Source organism: Acinonyx jubatus, chromosome D2 (genome assembly GCF_027475565.1).
Source record: "Acinonyx jubatus isolate Ajub_Pintada_27869175 chromosome D2, VMU_Ajub_asm_v1.0, whole genome shotgun sequence".
Classification (NCBI taxonomy): domain Eukaryota; kingdom Metazoa; phylum Chordata; class Mammalia; order Carnivora; family Felidae; genus Acinonyx; species Acinonyx jubatus.
In genome coordinates this window covers 51933125-51947562 of record NC_069393.1, presented here as the reverse complement: position 1 = coordinate 51947562, position 14438 = coordinate 51933125, and the positions used below count along the sequence as shown (strand labels likewise).

Sequence of the window (14438 nt, the reverse complement as noted above, 5' to 3'; positions counted from 1 at the left end):
AAACGGTTTGAGGTTTCAGAGTTGAAACCCTGACCAAGACTCCTGTGAGTTTAGTCAAGGGGCCAAAATAACCGTGAGACCTGAGAGTATTGATGGGTGTGGGATGGTGTTTATCAGAAAAGATAAAAGATCTTGTGAATTCTTACAAACCACACATACCCGCCCTCACTACCACCCCAAAGGAAAGGGACTGAGTGGCAGCAGCTGACACAAGAAGATCCTGAGACCAGTCTTAGATGGCTTGCAATTTGGGGAAACACAAGAGAAATTTTTGTCATGAAGACTCATAGTCCAGCTTTACTGTGTCGAGGCACTAGGAGTAAAAAAATTTCCAAGGTCAAAAATAAAAATACTAGTCTCGAACAGTGCAGCTGGAGTGACATTGCAATGACAGGAAAATGTAAACTATGTGAGAGAGGGAGAGGCAGACATGCACACAGACAAGCCCTTCTCAAAGTGGGGACTCCAGGGCTCCAGGCGTCTGGAAAGAGACGCCAACCCGCCCAGCAAAGGCCCTGTGCTGCTTGCAGGTCTTAAAAGCCAGGCTATACTTTGGCTTCTGAAATGAAAAATTACACCAAAGAGATGCCTGATTTTTATTAACTATCTTAAAAGGAGTCTTTCACTAATTCTGGGGAAGATATTTTGCTTGAGTGTTTTCCCACTTTGGCAAATATAACCCAGAGGGGGTGGATGGAAGGGGTTTTGCCCTGGGCAAATGGTTGAGCACAAAAACCCTGCTGACTCCAGGAACAATTTAAAGAAGAGGGAAGAGATTTCCTTGAATCAATATGGTGGAGCCAAAATAAATGGCTACTCTGGTTCTCTTGAGAAAACATTATTGCATTATTTCACAAAGAGATCTCTGATGCAACGGACCAGACAGCATACTAGGAGACCTTGGGTGAGGATTCAAAGAGTCTGGGCTGTGGCCTCGAGCCCCTGAAGCTGGTTGCTCAGCCACCATGTGGCGGGAGCAGCAGAAGGGGTGGAAGTGGCTTTGGATGGGAGCCACCCTTGACAGCATGTGAACGGACCCGGGGTTTTGACAGATTAAAGATGACTCCTGCAGATAAGGCAGGAGTGGGTGGCGCCAGGGCACTCACCCAAATCTCTCCGCCAACAGTGGCAAAGCAAAAATGCACATGGACAATCCTGGATCCACAGTGAAGATTTTGGAAGGAAATCTTAGCAAAAAGCCAGAGCAAGAGACGGGAGCAATAAATCAGGCCGGGAGAAAGTCTGAGCTGAAGGATGCTGCTGCCTCGTCTATCACTCCCCAGCCAGCGGAAGCACACGTGGGTCCCAGCCGGCATTGACTCTAGCACCCTGCCAGTTTATTCTGGCTCTGAGAAAATGAGAACATCTTGGCTAAACATGTTGGGGGCAGTGAATGATTTTCAGTTAAGTAATTTTTCCCCAAAGGGGAACTGGAGGCCTGGAGCCTCTTACATCAGGCAAAAGCTCTAACGACAGCCTGGTGGCCCATACTGAGGCTTACAGGGACAGTTCTCATCATCCTAAAAAGCTGATGGAAGAAAGAAAAGCAAGGCAAAAGAACCAGTCCCCATCTCTCAGAGATGTTTCCTTAGGTACCACACTGCTGATTAGGAAAAAAATGTGAATAGTGAAATGCTAACCCAAACCCCCCAGTCACTATAGTCGAGTGCTTCAAAGTCCAGAATTTTGATTCAGACCTCTGAACCTCAGTTTCCCCTTCCATATAATAGGTGCAGTCATTCCTACCTCATCATGTAAGGATTAAACAAAGCACAAGACCTGGGTGTGGCAGCTGAGATCATTTACAACCACTTCAGAAAAGCGGTTTTCCAGAGAGTATGGCAGTTCATGGGAAAGATCCTCCACTCTTTGAAATTCCTAAGCAAATGGCCCCAAAAAAGCAGGTAACAATTAACTTACTAATTGTGTGTTGGTAAAAAAAAATAGGAAGGAAGGAAGAACAGAGGGAGGGAGGGATCTACTTTGTACTCTTCAGACTCTGCCTCTTCCAATCTACCCCTTACCATGAGGTCAGAGGGACCCTTATAAACCCAGATCCCTCTGACTAGGTCTTGTCCTTGTCCAGAATGTGCACTAGTTCTCCACAGTCTAAGGAAGAGGTCCAACATTCTCCAGAGGCCTGGACAATAGTGACGCCCTCCCACGCAAGCCTCAAGAACTCTCTACGGTGGTTCTCATGCAGGGTGGCACTGACCGCCACCCCTCCCCGCAGGTCCCCTCTCACCTTGGAACCTCTGGAAATGTTTGAAAGGTTCTGGTTGTCACTATGGAGTGCTAGGTGGGGAAGGGACATAAACCATGTGCAGTGTACTGAGGAGTCGGCCGTGTCTTATGACAGTCCTGGCCAAAATGTCAACAGCAGCCCTGCTAAAAAACCCTGAGCCCCTCTGCAGTGTCCCCTGCCTAAAATGTTCTTCCCTTCACTCCATTCCATCTGGGGGTCTCCCCGAGCCCTCCAGCATGGGCCATGCCCTCCCCATCCCCTTCCACAGACCTTCCACTCTGGGGAAGGTAGTCCACTGAACATGGTGGAGATGGCCTGTCATCTTCAAAGGTCTAGTCCAAAATTGATCTCCTCTAGGAAGACTTCCGGGACCCCTACACTCCCCCAACAGCAGAAATGATGGTTCTCTCCTACATGCTCCTTTGAACCAGCCTTTGCAGGACCCCTATTCACACTGGGTACTTAGCACATCTGCTTCCCCCCACCCTGACACAGTGAGGCTCAATTATACATATTGAAGCAAGGAAGGAATGATGACCTCTAGTTCTCTTGCTCATCCATGAGCACATGTAAAACACAATTCCGGAGGGTAGGAGTCCACCTTCTCCAGGAAACTGCATGGAAGTCTTGCAAAATTAACTGTGAAAGCACATCACTACCAGCATTCTTGAACTCCGTTGCAAGCCGTGTTGCTGAGATGTCTGCTCTTCTCTTGACTTTTTTCTGTGAATTGAAGTATTTTTTCTGGGTCATTAAAAGTTGTTTGATTTGGTTAATACCTTATTTATTTAATAATAGATTCCACCCTGGAAGCCAAGTTCAGGAACTAGGAGGCAGGGTTGCTATTTCTTTGATAGAGATCTCCTTGGCTCCAGTCATCTTAGTCCAGGCATGCTCTAGGAAACAGACTCAAATTGAACATTTGGATTCCTCAGGGAGGTGCTGCAGTGGTGGAGACAAACACATAAATAACTATATGAAGCAGAAGGTGGTTGGTGCTGAGCAGAGGGGCAAGCACACAGAATAGAAGTAGGAAATAATACGTGGTGAATAAATAGAAACCAGCAATCAGTTGAGAATAGAGGAGACAGCAGGGACACAAGTTATTTCTATAATGATCATCTTTGTCTTAGCTTAAGAGGCAGCCCAAACTGTGATTATGACATTTGATTATTGTCTTACATTAATTAGTTGCCAGATTCATATCCTTCAATCCATTCACTGCCAGAGTACGCACTGCCACAGGTTGATATTCTGAAAATATCCTTCCTGCCTCCCTCCCCCATACTTGATTTTCAAAGCTTCCTATCTATAATCTATAGACCAAAGTCCTTAGCTTGGCATCTGGGGGTCTCCCCGAGCCCTCCAGCATGGGCCACGCCCTCTTCCCCATCTCCTTCCACGGACCTTCCACTTTGGGGAAGGTAGTCCACTGAACATGGTGGAGATGGCCTGTCACTTTTGTGATCTGATCATGCTGTTCCTGTTATCTGGAATGGCTTCCCCTTTCAACACCTCCTGATTCTGCCTTTTCAGCTTCAACTTCCCTACACTTGGTTGCTGAGATTCCCAAAGTCAAACCCTCCCAAACAGCCCAGCTGATTTTTTTCAGCCAGGTTCAGAGCTTGGCAGCCCTCACGGCCAATCAGCTCTGGTGTAAAGGATGGCTTGCACAATCCAGACACAGCTACGGTCAGCCGCTGCCTTAAGCACCCCCCAAGCAGGTTCAAGGCCCTGAGAATGGAAGGAAAAGAGGTTGAGAAGTGTGTAGCAAATTGAGCTTGTTTTTCACTTTTGCTTTTCTCATCACTGACAGTTTTTGCAAACGACCCAAAAAGAACTTTATTCTTCTTTGCAAAGTCCTGTTGGACAGGAATCCAGGTTCAAAACCTGGCTTGTGGCTTCAGGAGGGAGGCTGGGACCCACCTGGCCAAGGATGTCACCTCATCTTCTCCAATCCATCCCAGAGCATGAAAGTGCAGACCCAAACTGTCTTCCTGGTAGCCCATGGCTGTTCTCAAAGGCTGCCATTTCTATCCTCACCACCCAAGGACTCAAGTGAAAACCCCTTCCCCTTGAGGCCAGAAATTAGGGGAGCTGGCTCCCAGACCATCTCTGCCACCTTGTAGCTGGGTGCACCCAGTTAAGCCATTTAACCTCTGGGTCTCTATCTCCTCAATCGCAAGCTACAGATCCTGGCACATACCTAGGCAGACTGTTTAAGGATTACAGATAATAAACATACTGATGCAAAGAAGAGGACCAGTAGCTGCCAGTTATGGTGACCTCTGGACAGCTTTGGGGGCTTGGTCCTAAAAACTAATGCAGAGTAAAATCCATACAGGCAGGTTAGTCACAGGAACAGAGCAGAGATCCACAGTGAGAGAAAGTTGGACTCTTCCTGCATGTGAAATGCTGCCCACCACCTCCACCCCTGCCAGGCAAACACCCTCAATTCAGCCGTTCTGAAGCCCATGCAGATCATCTCAGGCTGCCCCCTAGAAGTTTTCTTTCTTTCCTGCTTTCCCACACATCTTTCTTTTATTCTGGGGTCACTGCCATGCACACTTTTGTCCCTTGAGAGCCTATACCCCTATCCCACTGTTCTGCAGACACAACCAAGGGGCACAGACCAGACCAGACCCCTGCCTTCACCCCCTAGTGTCTCCCCACAGAAGTCTCTTCCTCTCCCCACCCAATCTCTGCCTGACAGATGCCAATCATTCCCCCTGCCATGTATTTTCTGTGGATGCTTTCTGAATGAATGAAAACTCCGGTCATTATTCACCATTGTACAAGTTCTTAAAAGAATGCCACCAACTCTCTCCTGTACTGGCCTTCTCAGGAGACACACAGCCCCACTATGAAGGGCAGGTCAACCAGAAGCCAGGCTGTCAAATCTGAGCAGCCCCGTTCACCCAGCCACAAAGGCGGTGATCCCCGCTTCCCCTTCCAGCCTTACACCCCAGGAAGACAGACCGCCTTTAACTAGGTCAGCCAAATGCAGTCTTCACTCTACCCTCTCCGCCTTTATTGTTGTGCTGCTCAGTGGGAGGCACTGAGTTTATTGTGATGATTTATGTCAGGAAAATAAAACAGAAAGTTTCACCGATTCTTGACTGAACTGGACTAGACCTTCTTGTATGGAAAAGCACACTGGTAAGGACAATAGGATATCATCTGACTGTCTCCACTGGGGGAATTTTCTAAAAAGTGTTCTGAGCTGGCTATGGCTAAAATCCTGGCAACTCTGAGATAAAAGTCAGAAAAGAGGGAAACTGCTTTCAAAAAGCCAGTCCCATTTAGCTCACGAGGAGCCATCTGTCACAGGACTTGACCTTCTCACCCCTTCTCTTCCTCTTTGCTTCCACAAATGACCGAGCATAGCTTTGCTCTCATGACCCATAGACCAACCTCTTGGTAAATAAAGGGGAATAAACAACTGTCGTATAAAAACTCACCTTGCTCAGACCAACTCCCTCGCCCCAAGCCATCTGTCTCAAGCTGCCCCTTCACGTATACGCGCTGCACCGTAAAAACCAATGGGAAACACATTTCCTTGTAACAAATGAAGAAAATGTTGATGTGGCATCATGTCGTGTGCCATGGTGTTGAGGACGTGCCGGGGACAAGCTAAAAGACAACCTAACCCAAGGGAGTTTGTTATCTTGTTTGCTTTACCCCTGAAGGTAAAGCTGCACAAACACAAGGTTTACAAAACGAGGGGTTCTTGAACTTCATTTGTGTGTGTGTGTGTGTGTGTGTGTGTTTATTAATAGACAAGTGAAAACACAGCATTACTCTCATTTCTCATGAAACTCTCGCTTCGCCCTACACTTGTGTAACCAGGTCAAATCAAGCCTGAGTTCCATGAGAACACAGATTCTAACTTTAACAAATACATGAAGTCATGACCCTTTTGTTTTGATATGCTGCTGGTTCCAGACAGGCAGAAAAGCCACCACTAAAACCAAGAGGTATACAAGACTTCACAATTTATTAAGAAGATTAGCCGGCCTTAGTTTGTCCACTAATGATTAGTCACAAATGTTCCCTTGGAAGCCTCGGAGGTCAGGTAATTCAAGGAACAGTTTGGTTTGATTTCGCTTCCCTTTCTTTTTGATGTGTGACTGTGTGCTGTAAATTAAGGGCTGTTTCACGTACACCCGTTCCTAACCAGATTATATACAATACGACAAGCCCACCTTAAATATTGTATGTTTTTTCACTTTCCACTATATTTGTAGAGCTGCCTGCTGTGAAATTACAAAGTTCATGGTTCAGCTGAACTTTTGAACTCAAGTGAGGATTTGACACAGCAAAACAATCTAAATGAACCCAACACGAAGTTTTCATAGTCGAAACTGCTTTTCAGCCTATTGTCTGGGGTAATTGGGTAGGAAAGTTCTTTATTGATGTTGTAAAAACTACCAGTTTAATAACAGGCAGAGGGAGTGGAGAGGAGTGGATGTACCTTGGAGCGTCTAAAATCACGCTTCTTTGCGAGTTCACTGAACTCTACCTGACCCCATGAGGAAGGTCTCCCCAGGATAACCCACCAACTCTGGGTTTTGTAACTGAGTGGCTGTAGCCTGCCAGTTCTTACTACCTCAGAGCGAATGACTTCTCAAGTGCTACACAAAATTATAATAATATTCATTTAAAAATCATTACCAAAAAAAAGAATAGCCACTATAATGGCATCAAATGGCTACTCAGTGCCAGATCCTTTACCTAATTTTGTTTTTCATTCAATTGTCAAAAAATGCAAGGAGGCTGCTATTATCATTCTTATTTTATAAATGAGGAAACCAGTACCAGAGAGATTAAGCAATTTTCCCAAGACCACACAGCTAGTATCTGATCTCTCTGTGTCCTCAGATTTCTCATCTGCAAGATAAAAATGTTGGACAAAGTGACCTCAGATTTGACGCTTTAGGTGCTGGATTATGCACATGCAACAAGTGCAAAGGGAAAGTTCTATGTAGAAGACGGAGAAGCTTTCATTCATAGTGACTCACTGAACCCTATCACAACCTATGAGGCAGGTAGGATGACCCCCCCCCCCCAACACTTTCCTGAAGAACTGAGTTCAGGTGGGCTCACTGACTTGCAAGGTCACACAGCTGGCAAGAGCAGAGTTAGGATAAAATTCCTAACTCTAAAGTTTATTCTCCTTCCTTGACTGCAAAGTCAATGTGATGTCATTCAGGTTTCCAAGCTTCCACATCCCAAATTTGGATTGGGTTTGAAAGGAAGCGTTGGCAGGCTAAGGGTGGGGAAAGAAAGTTTGTTTTGTTTGGCTAAATATCAGATTGATTCCTGCAGAGGTTTTATTTTAAAACTGAAACATCATCTCCTGGATTGGGGAGCAAATGTGCCCAGAAAGCTCTCCTGCAGTGTGGTGCTAACTCCTGTTACCACTCTGTGCCCACCACCATTTGGTGTGGCTGCTCCTGAGAAAGCCAACAAAGAAAGCCTGCTGGACACTGACCATTGAGATAAGCTGCATAAAATGCTCAGCCTAGTCCTTCAGTACACACCTAACAAAATTACCTATGATTGTATTTTTATTATTCCTCTTTTGAAAATAAGAACATTGGCACCCCCACTCCACACCCCAGCCAAATGGGGTCCAACAGGCTTTAGCTCTTCTGTTTTACATATGCCTCTTGTGAACAATATATAGACTTTGTTTTTTAACTTGACAATTTTATCTTTTAAATGAATGCTTCATGTATTAATATTTAATGTGATTACTGACTTGCATGGGTTTAAATCTACCCTTTTATGGGGCGCCTGAGTGGCTCAGTGGGTTAAGCATCCAACTTCAACTCAGGTCATGATCTCACAGTTTGTGAGTTCAAGCCCCACATCTGGCTGTGCTGTCAGCACAGAGCCTGCTTCAGATCCTCTGTCTCCCTCTCTCTCTGCCCCCTGCCCCACTCATGTGTGCTCTCTCTTTCTCTCTCTCAAAAATAAATAAACATTAAAAGACATCTACCATTTTATAATTTGCTTTCTTAGCTGTCCAGCCCATTCTGTGTTCCTTTTGCCTCCTTTCATGACTTCTTTTGAATTACTCCAATATTCTATTATTCTACCAGTCCCACCATTTTGCTTGTAAATATATACACTCAGACTATTTTTTAGGGGCTACCCTAAAGATTATACATTCGTTATCAAGTACTAGCATTATTTGATATTTTATTTCTTTCCTATTAACTATTCCTACACCACATGATGCCATGATTATGTCTTTTAACTTTATCAAATTCAGCTGACCCTTAAACACGGGTTTGAAATGCACTAATCCACTTACATATGGATTTTTTTCAATAAATATATTGGAAAATTTTTTTGGAGATTTGCAACAATTTGAAATAATTCACAAACCACATAGCCTAGAAAAACCAAAAAAATTAAGAAAGTTAGGTATTATTGCAAGAACATAGTGTCTAATACATATAGCATAGAAAATATGTGTTAACCAACAGTTTACATATCAGAAAGGCTTCCAGTCAACAATAGGCTATTAGCAGTTAAGTTTTGGGGGAGTCAAAAGTTATGTGCAAATTTTCAATTCTGTCTGGAGGGGGGCAGATCAGTGACCCTACTCCTGCATTGTTCAAGGGTCAACTGTATTTTTTTAAGTTTATTTATATATTTTGAGACAGAGAGAGAGAGAGAGAGAGTAGGGGAAAGACAGAGAGAGAGATAGAATCCCAAGCCAATGCAGGGCTTGATCTCATGAACCTCAAGATCATGACCTGAGCCAAAATCAAGAGTCAGGGGGTACCTGGGTAGCTCAGTCGTTAAGCATCTGACTTCAGCTCAGGTCATGATTTCATGGTTCGTGAGTTTGAGCCCTACTTTGGGGTGAGCACATGCCCCACTTTGGGTGAGCATAAGCCCCGCATTGGGTGAACATGAGCCCCACTTTGGGTAAACATGAGCCCTGCTTCTCTCTCTCTCTGCCCCTGGCTCACTTGCACCCTCTCTCTCTCAAAACAAAACAAAACAAAACAAAACAAAACAAAACAAAACAAAACAACACGAGTCAGACACTTAACTGAGACACCTGGGTGCCCCAAGGGTCAACTGTATTTCAAACTACACTAGATATTATGATGATTTTATACAGTCAATATTCATTTAGATTTACCAAATATTTGCCTTTTTAAAATGTTTATTCATTTTTGAGAGAGAGAGAGCACGAACAGGGGAGGGGCAGGGGGAGGGCAGACAGAGTATCTGAAGCAGGCTCCGTGCTGAGCAGACAGCCTGATGCAGGGCTCAAACCCACAAACCATAGAATGATGACCTGAGCCAAAGGTGGATGCTTAATTGACTGAGGCACCCAGGCGCCCCTTGCCTTTTTGTTGCTGTTAATGTCTTCCTGCACCTCTGAGCTTCCACTTGAGATTATTTTTTTCTCTGCTTAAAGAACATCATTTTATATTTCCTTTTTTGTAGTGTGCTGATATATTTTCTTACCCTTTGTTTGTCCTTCATAAAGGATATGTTTTGAGGCTTAGAATAGGAAGTTGGCAGTTCTTTCAGCACATCAAAGATATAATTTCATTGTTTTCTGACTTCCATTGTTTTACTGAAAAGTCATTTCTTCTTTTGAGAAGTTAGATGTCAGTCTAATTGTTGCTCCTTTAAGTAATCTATATTCTTTCTCTGGCTGCATTTAAGATTTATCTTGCCAAGGTACCTGGGTGGCTCATTAGGTTAAGTGTCTGACTTTGGTTCAGGTCATGATCTAGTGGTTCGTGAGTTCGAGCCCCACATCGGGCTTTGCATGCTGCCCTCGTAGAGCCTACTTGGGATTCTCTCTCTCTCTTTCTCTCTCTCTTTCCCTCCCTCCTTCTCTCTCTCTGCCCCTCCCCTGCTTGCGCTGACTCTCTCAAAATCAATAAATAAACTTTAAAAAAATTATATATGTATAAAAAAAGATCTTGTCTTTGGTTTCCTGTAGTTACTGATGTATCCAGGTTTATGTTTCCTTATATTTAACCTGTTTGGGTTTGAATCTGTGGTCTGATGATTTTATCAGTTTAGGAAAATGTTTAGACTTCATCTCTTCAAATATCATTTCTGCCCCACTTCCTCTCCTCTCTACTTCTGGGATTCCAAAAACATGTATGTTAGATCTTCTTCTGGACCCTTTACATCTCTTACCCTTTCTTACGTATTTTCTTTATTTTTTTTTTTTGTTTTTATGTTTCATTCTGGATCTTTTTCACAGACCTATCTTCCATTTCATAAATTGTCTCTTAAACTGTGTCCAATCTTCTATAGAGCCTATCAACTATATTCTTACTTTGTGTTATATTTTCAGTTCTAGAGTTTCTATTTGATTCTTTTCAAAATTTATTATGCCCTTTATTATAGTTTCCAGATCTCTGTCAAAATTTTCAATCTTGTCCTTCATTACTTTCAATATTAAACATAGTTATGTTATAGTCTGTGTTTGAGAATTCCAATATCTAGGGCCCATCTAAATCTGTTCTTTTATCTGTTGTTTCTCTTGGTATCATTCATGTTTTTTCTTATCTCCATGTGTGCTCGGCTATTTTTTACTATGTGCTACATGTTGTGTCTGGAAAATTATCTGTAGAATTACTTTGAGACCTAGGGTATTATCTTTCTCTAAAGAGGATTTATATTTACTTGTTACAAGTTAATAGGGACACTAGCAATCCCTACTTCCCTTAATCCAATTTTAAGTACTAATATCAATCATTCAAAGCTAGGCTGAAAAAGCCCAAAGTTCACTTTTTCTCCTAATGTGAAACCTTGAAGATTTCAACCCAAAGGGGCAGTGGTGAGAGTTAGCAGCCAACCGTTTTTATAGTTGAATTCCAAACTTTGTTCCCTTAGTCCTTTCAGATTGTTAGAAGTGCTCTCAACCACCATGTCCAGATTCCACAAACACTTTAAGAGCCAGGATCACCTTTCTGGATTTCCTTCTTCTCTTGGATCTTCGACCAGTAGTTCACTCCCTGTCTTTTTTATGTCTCCAAATGATTTTTAAAAATATATTTTGTTTAGCTTTCCTAGTTATCCTCAGCAGGAGGGCTGATCTGAATTACCTCATCTATAATTATTGATATTGGAAACTTTCAAATTTTTAAAAAATGTCCTTTACTTTGAGATTGCTCTCTTTCTAGATTTCTTTTGGCATTAAAGTGCTTTTCCTTTTATGAAGTGATGATCAAAGTGAATGAAAGTTTTATTTTTGTATGTTCTGTTTTTAATATATTATTTGACAGAAAATAATATCAATATTATAATAGACTTCAAAATTATTTTAAAGTTTTAATAATTCATAAGGTGATTTCTAAGTCCTAGGACCACTGCATTGTTATAACAAACCTATAGGGTAAGTACTATCATTGTTCCCATTTTATAAATGAAGAGACTGGTTCATAGAAATTTCATACTATGACTTGCTCAAGATAGTACAGTTAGTAACAACTGAGTCAGATTTCAAGTCCAGGCTTAATCTTTCTCTAGAGACTGAGGAGTAATTTAAAAATGTTTTAATTCTCTATTGTGATTAAATATACATAAAATTTATCATTTTAAGTGTAAAGTTCTGTGCCACTGAGTACATTCACATTGTTGTACATTCACATCACTGCCATCCATCTCTAGAACTCTTCCTCTTCGCCAGTGGAAACTCTGTATCCATCAAACACTAACTCTCCATTCTTATCTCTCATTCTACTTTCTGTTGTTATAAACTTGACTACTCTCAGTACCTCATATAAGTAGAATCATACAGTCTTTGTCATCTTGTGACTGGCTTATTTTTATTAGTCATATGTCATCAAGGTTCATCCATGCTGTAGCATGTGTCAGAACTTCCTTGCTTTTTAAGGCTCAATAACATTCCCTTCTATGTGTATACCACACTTTGTTCATTCATTTGCCAGTTGATGGACACTTGGGTTGCCTCACCTTAAATTTTTTATTTGCAATTTATTTTATTTGCAAACTTCAGTATGTTCATTCATCCATTTATGCATTCATTCAACAAATATTCATATGTTCTTATTGTAAGCTTGGGAGTGTACAGCTGCAGTAAGATAAACAAGGCTCTTGCTCTTACATGGCTTTTATACTGGTGGGGAAAGAAGATAATAGACAAAATATATATATAAATAGCCAATAACAACATATAAATAACCAAAAAAAGTCAGGATAAGTGATATACATAGAATTAAGATAGGGTGATGTGATAGAAGTGAGTTGGAGACTATTTTATTTTTACAGGGTGCTCAGGGAAGATATCCCTGAGAAGGTAATACTAAATGTAAAACAGGAGCCAATGGGCAAAGAGTATTCAAGGCAGAGAAACAGCAAGTACACAGGCCTTAAAGAAAAAAATAAGCTTGTGTGTTCAAGAAAAAAACAAAGTCCTGTGCTTGGGTCCCAGTGGATGAGAGGAAGAATGGTGAGGAATGAAGCAGGAATGGTAGGCAGTGCTTTTTAAGATGGGATAGGAAGTTTTTATTTTTTTCTCAGTAGGATGGAGTAGTAGACATGTGGGTGTCCCATTCATATCTTCTCAGCATTCACATCTAAACACAAAAGTTGTTTACTGTGATTATCTGCCTAAGGACTGTATGCAGGGCATGCCAAAAGTTCTGGGGATCAATGCCCCAGGAACCTTCTCTCTGGTGGGGCCCTGGTGGATAAGTGCCACCACCATTGCTGGATAGATCCAGGGAGTTGGTGGATAAACACCCTATCATGTACCTTGGCTGGGATAACTGAGACATGACCTCACTGTCTTTCAGAGTTCCTCAGCGGACTGGAGCTTAAGTTGTAGCTCCTTATTTAATAACACATCTTTTGTTGGCATCTATGTCTCACATCTCTGCTCCCTTACAGGCCTTTCCTGGGATCATCTCCCACAAAAACAATTTACGCTAAAAATCCTTATCTAACAATCTGCTTTTGAGAGAACTCAAACCAAAATAGGAAGCCATCACAGGATATCCAATTTAATTTTTTTTAATGTTTATTTTTGAAAGAAGAGAGAGAGAGAGACAGAGTGTGAGCAGGCAAGGGGTAGAGAGAGAGAGGGAGACACAGAATCTGAAGCAGGCTCCAGGCTTTGAGCTGTCAGCACAGAGCCCAATGTGGGGCTTGAACTCACGAACTGCAAGATCATGACCTGAGCCAAAGTCGGATGCTTAACCAACTGAGCTACCCAGGCACCCCGCCAATTTAAATTTTTCAAGAATCACTCAGGAAGTTCTGGCTTCCGGTAAGGATGGATTAGTTTATATTGGACTATTCCTCTTATCAATAATTATAAACCCTGGAAAAAACAAAAACAGTAACAGTTCAAAGGCACTAGAGAGCAAACCCAAAGCCAGTAGCAACAGGAAGGAATAGACTCTAATAAAAGATAGGAACTGAAATGGATGAAATCTACTTTTATATAGATTTTCACTTGAGGGCACTCCTCAGTCTGCATGGTGCAGGATAGATGGAGCTCAAATATAAAGTGTCAGTTTTGTGAGGCTGAAGAGTCAGAGCTCTCATAGCAGCTGCAAATTGAAGGGAACTGTGAGTCTGGGGGGGGGGGGTGCAGCTCAAATTTTCCATACAAATTATCCTCAAATCTTTGACCACCCCCTGAGCTGTGCATGCATGGGAAAGACTAGTCGTGGAAAGTAAAACTGGAGGACTAAAAAACTGGATCCGGGTGGGGGATCCAGAATTTGGATTTCATGTCCCAGCAAGTTACAGGGAGTTGGTAAACACTCCGAGCTTTCCATTGAAGCCCCAAAGGGCCACACCTTAAGGCAAGAATCACATCTCAATACTAAAGGCTATGCTCTAAAACTAAGGGCAAAATCCAAATAAATCCACTCTAACAAAGCATAAACCAAGCCCTCACAGGATCATGGTGATTTGCTTGCTAGAATCAAATTCAATACTCTTTATAAGACAGGGGTGCCTGGGTGGCTCAGTCGGTTAAGCATCCAACTTCAGCTCGGGTCATGATCTCACATCAAGTTCTCTGCTGTTAGCACAGAGCCCACTTCACATCCTCTGCCTCGCCTTCTCTCTGACCCCTCCCCTGCTCATGTTCTCTCTCTCAAAAATAAATTACAACACTTACAATTAAACAAAATACTCTTTATAAGACAAAAACAGACCCAGA

The 14438-nt window shown here is 42.5% G+C and overlaps 1 long non-coding RNA gene across 2 annotated transcripts in view; it reads right to left on the bottom strand.

The window, feature by feature from the left end:
• Positions 1–2761: 2761 nt before the first annotated feature.
• Positions 2762–14438, bottom strand: part of LOC128312615 (uncharacterized) — a 73577-nt gene continuing 61900 nt past the window's right edge. For both annotated transcript variants that reach the window (XR_008292114.1, XR_008292115.1), the window contains one exon: positions 2762–2968. This is a non-coding gene — a long non-coding RNA (uncharacterized LOC128312615). The remainder of the gene's footprint in view (positions 2969–14438) is intronic.